Genomic DNA, 10,214 nt, shown 5'->3' on the forward strand with positions numbered 1-10,214 from the left:
TTCAACACCCATTTATGATTAAAATTATTCAAAAAATGGGCAAAGAAGGAACCTACCTCAACATAGTAAAGGCCATATATGATAAGCCTACAGTAAACATTATTCTCAATGGTGAAAAACTGAAAGTATTCCCCATAAGATCAGGAACAAGAAAAGGGTGTCCACTTTCACCACTATTATCCAACATAGTTCTGGAAGTCCTAGCTATAGCAGTCAGAGAAGAAAAATAAAGGAATCCAGATCAGAAAAGAAGAAGTAAAGCTCTCACTGTTTGCAGATGACATGATACTGTACATAGAAAACCCTAAAGAGAGTATCAGAAAGTTACTAGAGCTAATCAGTGAATTTAGCAAAGTTGCAGAATACAAAATCAATACACAGAAATCACTTGCATTTCTATATACTAACAATGAAAAAATCAGAAAGAGAAATTAAGGAATCAATCCCATTCACCATTGCAACAAAAATACTTAAATATCTAGGAATAAACTTACCTAAGGAGATGAAAGAACTGTACACAGAAAATTATAAGACAGTAATGAAAGAAATCAAAGACAACATAAATAGATGGAGAGATATTACATGTTCCTGGGTAGGAAGAATAAATATTGTGAAAATGACTATACTACCAAATGCAATCTACAGATTCAATGCAATCCCTATCAAATTACCAATAGCATTTTTCACAGAACTAGAACAAAAAATTTCACAATTTATATGGAAACACAATAGACCCCAAATAGCCAAAGCAGTCTTGAGAAAGAAGAATGGAGCTGGAAGAATCAACCTTCCTGACTTCAGGTTATACTACAAAGCTACAGTCATTAAGACAGTATGGTACTGGCACAAAAACAGAAATATAGATCAATGGAACAAGATAGAAAGCCCAGAAATAAATGCATGCACCTATGGTTCCTTATTTTTGACAAAGGAGGCAAGAATATACAATGGGGCAAAGGCAAGCTCTTCAATAAATGGTGCTGGGAAAACTGGACAGCTACATGTGAAAGAATGAAATTAGAACACTTCCTAACACCACACACAAGGATAAACTCAAAATGGATTAAAGACCTAAATGTAAGACCAGAAACTTATAAAACTTGTAGAGGAAAACACAAGCAAAACACTTGATGACATAAATCAAAGCAAGATCCTCTATGACCCACCTCCTAGAGTAACAGAAATAAAAACTGAAGTAAACAAGTGGGACCTGATTAAACTTAAAAGCTTTTGCACAGCAAAGGAAACTATAAACAAGGTGAAAAGACAACCCTCAGAATGGGAGAAAAGAATAGCAAATGAAACAACTGACAAAGGATTAATTTCCAAAATTAATTTCCAAGCAGCTTATACAACTCAATGCCAGAAAAACAATCCAATGAAAAAGTGGGGAAAAGACCTAAACAGACATTTCTCCAAAGAAGATATACAGATGGCTAACAAACACATGAAAAGATGCTCAACATAGCTCATTATTAGAGGAATGCAAATCAAAACTACAATGAAATATGACCTCACACTGGTCAGAATGGCCCTCATCAAAAAGTCTGCAAACAATAAATGCTGGAAAGGGTGTGGAGAAAGGGAATACTCGTACTGTTGGTGGGAATGCAAATTGATACAGCCGCTACGGAGATTGCTTTAAAAACTAGGAATAAAACCATATGACCCAGCAATCCCACTCCGAGGCACATACCCCAAGGAAACCAAAACTGAAAGAGACACATGTATCCCATTGTTCACTGCAGCACTATTTACAATAGCTAGAACATGGAAGCAACCTAGATGTCCATTGACAGATGAATGGATAAAGAAATTGTGGTACATATACACAATGGAATATTACTCAACCATAAAAAGGAATGCATTTGAGTCAGTTCTAATGAGGTGGATGAACCTAGAACCTATTATACAGAGTGAAGTGAGTCAGAAAGAGAAATACTGTATTCTAACGCATATATACAGATTGTAGAAAAATGGTACTGAACAAATTTATTTACAGGGCAGCAATGGAGAAACAGACATAGAGAATAGACTTATGGACATGGGGAGAGGTGGGGAGAGGGTGAGATATATGGAAAGAGTAACATGGAAACTTACATTACCATATGTAAAATAGATAGCCAACGGAAATTTGCTATATGGCTCAGGAAACTTGAACAGGTGCTCTGTATCAATCTAGAGGGGTGGGATGGGGAGGGAGATGGAAAGGAGTTTCAGAAGGGAGGAGACATATGTATGTATATATATGTATAAAGTAAAGTCACTCAGTTGTGTCTGACTCTTAGCAACCCCATGGACTGTAGCCTACCAGGCTCCTCCGTCCATGGGATTTTCCAGGCAAGAGTACTGGAGTGGGTTGCCATTTCCTTCTCAAAGGGATCTTCCGGACACAGGGATTGAACCCAGGTCTCCCGCATTGTAGAGAGATGCTTTTACTGTCTGAGCCACCATACCTATGGCTGATTCATGTCAAACTCTTCTGTTGAGGCTTGACAAAAAACAGCAACATTTTGTAAAGCAATTATCTTTCAATAAAAAATAAATTTTAAAAATATATGACTTCCTGTTTTCTTTCTAAAATTCTGAAATTTTGTTATGTGCCAGGCAGATGCTGCTTATGTGACCAACTCCAACAAAAACTTTGGGCACTACAACCCTAATGAGCATCCATGTGGACCACCTTTCACAGGTGCCCTCACAACTCATTGCTGGAGAAATTAAGCACATCTGTGTGACTCCACTGGCAAGGACTCTAGGAAGCTTGTGCCTGGTTTTTTCTGCACTTCACCCCATATGCTTATTCCCAATGCTGACTGTGCTTTGTAGCCTCCCACTCTAACAAACCATAGCCACAAGTACAACTATGTGTGAATCTTGTGAGTTCTTCTAGAGAATCCTTGAAACTGGTAACAATTTGTATATTTTCTGTGTGGTAGTTTTTATCAAGTTTAACAATGGCACCCCACTCCAGTACTCTTGCCTGGAAAATCCCATGGATGGAGGAGCCTGGTTGGCTGCAGTCCATGGGATCGCTAGGAGTCGGACACGACTGAGCGACTTCACTTTCACTTTTCACTTTCATGCACTGGAGAAGGAAATGGCAACCCACTCCAGTGTTCTTGCCTGGAGAATCCCAGGGACGGGGGAGCCTGGTGGGCTGCCATCTATGGGGTCGCGCAGAGTCGGACAGGACTGAAGCGACTTGGCAGCAGCAGCAGCAGCAGGTATCGTCTGCTGTGAATGACACAGATGGAGAGAGGTTTGGATGCCCTACGTGTGTGCATGCTAAGTCACTTCAGTTGTGTCTGACTCTTTGCAACCCAGGGCCTGTAGTCCACCAGGTTTCTCTGTCCATGGGATTCTCCAGGCAAGAATACTGGAGTAGGTTGCTATGCCCTCCTCCAGGGGATCTTCCCGACTCAGGGATCTAACCGGAGTCTCTTAGATCTCCTGCATTGGCAGGCGGGGTTTTTACCACTAGCGCCACCTGGGAGGCCCCTTTGGCCCCCTAACTGATATGATTTCTTCTCCTGTATCCTCCCTCCCTGGGACTCTGGAAAGTGGATTATGGAAACTACTGGTGCCTAGTATCTTTCTACAACTGCAAATATTTATCGGTGTCATATCTCCGTGATCTTTAATTTCATTCCATGTTATTTTCCCAGTTAGTTAAATTTGTCTCTCCTACCTCTCCTCCTTCCCCAAACAGTCAGCTTTTCGCTCACTTATATTTCTTATCATACTTTCATTTGTTTATCTTTATCATTTTAAATCCCATTTTGCTTAGGAATTGTGTTCTTTTTATTAAATTGTAAATAATGTAATTTCTTTTCATAATAAAAAAAACTTGCTGTTATAGCTTTCCCTCTAAAATACAGGCTCCTATACTCTTTTTTACATTCATTCAGTTCAGTTCAGTCGGAGTCATGTCCAACTCTTGCAACCCCATGAATTGCAGCACGCCAGGCCTCCCTGTCCTTCACCAACTCCCAGAGTTCACTCAAACTCACATCCATTGAGTCGGTGATGCCATCCAGCCACCTCATCCTCTGTTGTCCCCTTTTCCTCCTGCCCCCAATCCCTCCCAGCATCAGAGTCTTTTCCAATGAGTCAACTCTTCACATGAGGTGGCCAAAGTACTGGAGTTTCAGCTTTAGCATCATTCCTTCCAAAGAACACCCAGGACTAATCTCCTTCAGAATGGACTGGTTGGATCTCCTTGCAGTCCAAGGGACTCTCAAGAGTCTTCTCCAATACCACAGTTCAAAAGCATCAATTCTTCAGCACTCAGCTTTCTTCACAGTCCAACTCTCACATCCATACATGACCACAGGAAAAACCATAGCCTTGACTAGACAGACCTTTGTTGGCAAAGTAATGTCTGTGCTTTTGAACATGCTATCCAGGTTGGTCATAACTTTCCTTCCAAGGAGTAAGCGTCTTTTAATTTCATGGCTGCAGTCACCATCTGCAGTGATTTTGGAGCCCAAAAAAATAAAGTCTGACACTGTTTCTCCATCTATTTGCCATGAAGTGATGGGACCAGATGCCATGATGTTAGTTTTCTGAATGTTGAGCTTTAAGCCAACTTTTTCACTCTCCTCCTTTACTTTCATCAAGAGGCTTTCATTGGTTTGCTTTAATTATTTACCAAAACAATTTTAGTTATTTCATTTAAGGGATTCCCTCCCTGTTCCAATGATTGTTTGATAGTCTGAAAACTTAAAAGAAGTCATATTTTGAGTAACGTTGCAGACTAGACTGTTTAGACTAACTCTCCAGATGAAAGCAACTAAAAAATGTTGTTCAAAGATTTCAAGTCTGAAAAACATAAAAATGATAAGATAGTTGGGATTTATCAGGCCAAAATCTGAATGAAAAGGGAATTTGGAGGGAAAGTAGAACACTGATGTTGCTTTTGCCTCAAAAGACATCTGCCAATTAAGGAAACTTGGTTGTTACTGTTTAAGTCCTCTGACGGCCCTTGAGTTTAGAAATTAAAGGTTTAGTTGTGCAAAACTGGAGAGCATAAGAGGAAGCCTTCCCCACTAAGTCTAGGATCCCAAAGGGTTATTTCCTCAGGTTAAGAATGAACCAGAAGAAAACCTACTCTCACTATCTAATCCTCATCCCCAAGAGACACAGGGAAAATAAAGTCCTTTGATGCCGAACAGTGCAGAGGGAGTAAAGAAAACAAAAACCCTGCCCCCAGGAAGTTAAAACCATGAGCTGGTAGAGATTGCGAGTTTGTAACCCCGATTCACATTTCCTGGTTTGTCCAAAAAAGTGTTATGCTGTGAACTTGTCTAAAGTAGTCCTGGACTGACTAGGTGCCCGGCAAATACAAATCCTCTCTGGAGGAAGGCACCATCATCCTAGGAAAGGATGAATTTTTTTTGATAACAGTTCAACTGGAGACAACTGGTTATTTACATGGTAAAAATACAAAATTGACTATATCACACCATACACAAAATAAATTATAGGTGGGCTAAAACCCAAGAGCGAAGGCAAAACTATAAAGCTTTTATAAAATAATGTGGAATAATATTTCAGGTTAGGAAAAAAATCAGGACATAAAAAGCTTAACCATAAAATAAAAGCTTAATAAATTAGATTCCAATAAATACAACTTCTATTCATTAAAAGTCACCATAAAGAGACTGAAAAGACAGATTACAGAATGGGAAAATATTTTTGCAACACATATAACTAACAGTAACAGTGGATAGGACATTTACAAATCAGTAAGAAAAGACATCACGTGGCAAACCTAGGCAAAAGACTTGAACAAAAATTTTATAAAAAGAGAATTTCCAAACTGCCAATAAATATATGGAAAGGCATCAGATCAGATCAGATCAGATCAGTCGATTAGTCATGTCCGATTCTTTTCGACCCCATGAATCGCAGAACCCCAGGCCTCCCTGTCCATCACCAACTCCCGGAGTTCACTGAGACTCACGTCCATCGAGTCAGCGATGCCATCCAGCCATCTCATCCTCTGTCGTCCCCTTCTCCTCCTGCCCCCAATCCCTCCCAGCATCAGAGTCTTTTCCAATGAGTCAACTCTTCACATGAGGTGGCCAAAGTACTGGAGTTTCAGCTTTAGCATCATTCCTTCCAAAGAACACCCAGGACTAATCTCCTTCAGAATGGACTGGTTGGATCTCCTTGCAGTCCAAGGGACTCTCAAGAGTCTTCTCCAACACCACAGTTCAAAAGCATCAATTCTTCGGCACTCAGCCTTCTTCACAGTCCAACTCTCACGGCATCATTAATAACAAGGAAAATACATTATAAACCTCAGTGAAATATCATTACAAAGGTACCAGAATGGCCAAAATAAAAAGTCCAAAATTACAAATGGAGTGATAGGAGCTACCAAACAGTGCTGATGGTGGTGTAAATTGGAAAACAATTTTTATAATATAATAAAATAGAAGATGCACATACTCTACAATCCCAAAATTCTACTCCTAGGCATATGCCTTAGATATACTCTTTTCATGTCTGATGTGTCTGAGATTGACAGCATATGATATATTCACACAATAGGACATTATTTGGCATAGATATCATATGAACTGCAGCTATACAGTGAGGTGAATCTCAAACATAATATGTAGTGGAAGCTCCCCAGATTTTCCTTTCCAGGCCAGGGCACCCACTGGCCTCTGCTCTGGAAAATTTCCCCCTCTTTAAAAAAAAAAAATTATGTATTTATTTATGGCTGTGCTGCATCTTCATTGCTGTACAGGCTTTTCTCTAGTTGTGTGAATAGGGGCTACTTTCTACTTGCAGTGCTCAGGCTTCTCATTTTGATGGCTTCTCTTGTTGCAGAGCACAGGCTGTATCTAGGGCACATGGGCTTCAGCAGTTGCCAAATGTGGGCTCAGTATTTGCAGCTCCTGGGCTCTAGAGCACAGGCTCAATAGCTGTGGTGCATGGTCTTAGTTGCCCCGTGGCATGTGGGATCTTCCCAGATTAGAGATTGAACCCGTGTCTCCTGCATTGGCAGGCAGGTTCTTTACCACTGAGCCACCAGAGAAGCCCCTGGAAAATTGCCCTTGACCTGAAGGTCCCCCTCCCCCAGTAGACCCTGGCCAAAGACTGCTTATGACATGTGGGCCCAGCACAGTCGTGTTTTCCAGGCTCCAGGGTTGTGCAGGGCGCAGGCTGCCTCTGAGACAACATCTTTGCTTGGAGCTTGGAGCTGCCCTGTCCTGGCTTCCTTGACTGCCTTACTTCTGAGAGCACAAGCTTCACAAATCACACACACTGAACCTTTGTCTCTTGTCTGCATGGGAGGAATCTGATCTTAGATGTAGTACTAAGCTAGGGAGAAAGATACAAGAGTACTCATTTCATTATATACATTTAAGTGGTAAAATAACAAAAAGTGAAAGCATGGTTATCCAAACATCAGGATAACGTTCACCTCTGGTTCTGTTTCTTGACCTGCGTGGCATTTACTTGAATGTTCACTTCATTATTTAAACAATATATGCACATTTTATGCACCATTTTAGTGTGAATGATACACACAAAAAAGTTAACATTTCCAAGCAATTGGAGAGTCTTGGTTTCCTCTTAAATATGAATGTGTTTCCTAATCAGAGAAAATGAGCTATTGGATTTCTGCTGCTTACATTTGTTGAGATTTCCCTTGTAGCCTAATACACCATTGTAAGTGTTTCATGTATCACATGTGTGTGTTAGGTGCTCAGTCAAGTCTGACTCTTTGCAACCCATGGACTGTAGTCCGCCAGGCCCCAGGCTCCTCTGTCCATGGAATTTTCCAGGCAAGAATACTGGAATGGGTTGTCATTCCCTTCTCCAGGCGATCTTCCCAAACCATGGATCAAATCTGGGTCTCCCGCATTGCAGGAAGATTCTTTAAACATTTATCAACAAAGTATGCTATGGATTTGTGTGTGATTTGTATGTCCATTAATTTAATAGTCACGATTGCATTAATTACCTATGACTGCAGAGAAAATCACCCCTAAATTTAGTGACTTGAAACGTTTCTCCTGCGTTTCTTGGTGAGTTTGGGTCTGCTTAGCCACGTCCTCTGGGTCTCTCTCAGGGTCACATGAATTAGTCATTATAAGGTCCTATAAGAAGAACTAAAGAACCTCTTGATGAAAGTGAGAGTGAAAAAGTTGGCTTAAAACTCAACATTCAGGAAACTAAGATCATGGCATCTGGTCCCATCACTTCATGGGAAATAGATGGGGAAACAGTGGAAACAATGATAGACTTTATTTTGGGAGGCTCCAAAATCACTGCAGATGGTGACTGCAGCCATGACATTAAGACGCTTGCTCCTTGGAAGAAAAGTTATGAACAACCTAGACAGAATATTAAAAAACAGAGACATTACTTTGCCAACAAGGGTCTGTCTTGTCAAGGCTATGGTTTTTCCAGTAGTCATGTATGGATGTGAGAGTTGGACTATAAAGATAGCTGAGCGCCGAAGAATTGATGCTTTTGAACTGTGGTGTTGGAGAAGACTCTTGAGAGTCCCTTGGACTGCAAGGAGATCCAACCAGTCCATCCTAAAGGAGATCAGTCCTGAATATTCATTGGAAGGACTGATGCTGAAGCTGAAACTCTAATACTTTGGCCACCTGATGTGAAGAACCGACTCATTGGAAAAGACCCTGATGCTGGGAAAGGTTGAAGGCAGGAGGAAAAGGGGACAACAGAGGATGAGATGGTTGGATGGCATCACTGACTCAATGGACATGAGTTTGAGTGAACTCCAGGAGTTGGCAATGCACAGGGAGACCTGGAGTGCTGCAGTCCATGGGTCGCAAATAGTCGGACACGACTGAGCAACTGAACTGAACTGATAAGGTCCTATGAGCTTGAATAAAAATATACTTTCTATAAGATTTGACTTGACTGTGCTCTATTATTCTCACTGGTTTTAGGATTTAAATAGCAAAAAGTAAAAGCAAAAAACAACCAAGTTCATTCCTTCTCTTTATATTTGATTTCATTTTTCTATAACCAGAGCATGGATGGATACACTGCAAAATTTTTAAGGGTGGACTGACTTCTGAGTTCATGTAGTTTGTTTTCTCTTTTAATTGTCTGGCAGATTGGAAATTTCACCTCATTGTTATCAGCTGAGATCTAATGACTTGTTTCAATAAGTTAGGCGCTGTGAAGAGGCAAGGAAAGCAAGCCCTGATCACATATCACTTCGTACTGTAAGCTCAGATTTCCTCCACCCAGAGGCTGTACTTGGAATCCCCAGATGGGCAATAGCAGCCTCATTCCTGAGAGGAATTATAAGAGAAGGCACCAATCTTTTCACCAAACTGTGTCAGTAAGACAAAGTTGTCTTTACAACTTTTAAATTGCCTAATAAACTTTTCACATTGTTCAGTTCAGTTCAGTCACTCAGTCTTGTCCAACTCTTTGTGACCCCATGAATCACAGCACGCCAGGCCTCCCTGTCCATCACCAACTCCCAGAGTTCACTCAGACTCACGTCCATCGAGTCAGTGATGCCATCCAGCCATCTCATCCTCTGTCGTCCCCTTTTCCTCCTGCCCCCAATCCCTCCCAGCATCAGAGTCTTTTCCAATGAGTCAACTCTTCACGTGAGGTGGCCAAAGTACTGGAGTTTCAGCTTTAGCATCATTCCTTCCAAAGAAATCCCAGGGCTGATCTCCTTGTTAATTTTTGAATTTCTAGTTTCTGGATAAAACTAAAATGTTAATTTCCACAACATCTATGACAATAGGAAAAATATAGAACAAAAATACTTCCTCCTCCATTTTATTATTTTCACCTTTGGGTAGCCTAAGAAAAAAATCTTTTTTTGTTGAAGTAAGAGTATTCCTCTCAGATATAGAGGAATCTCTGACCAAGTTATAGCAGCCTCTTATTGAGTATACTTATGTTTTTGGGAAATCGTGGAGGAGAGAACCTTTTATTCAATGCACGTTTATAATCTACTTTTGCCCTTCCACTCTTTATGGTATTATGGGAAAAGACCAAAAAAAAAAAAGGTGAATATCTATTCCTCAAACATTTTGAAGCCTAGAAAGGAAGATGAAAAATAGAATGTATTTCTAAAAATATATAAAAGTTCAAATTAAAAAAGCTTAAAAATAGCTTTACATATTTGAATGGAGATTACTATTCTATAGAAAGCTAGAAAGATAATTAATTCCCTAACGAAAGCTTCC

Source organism: Bos taurus, chromosome 10 (assembly GCF_002263795.3).
Source record: "Bos taurus isolate L1 Dominette 01449 registration number 42190680 breed Hereford chromosome 10, ARS-UCD2.0, whole genome shotgun sequence".
NCBI lineage: Eukaryota > Metazoa > Chordata > Mammalia > Artiodactyla > Bovidae > Bos > Bos taurus.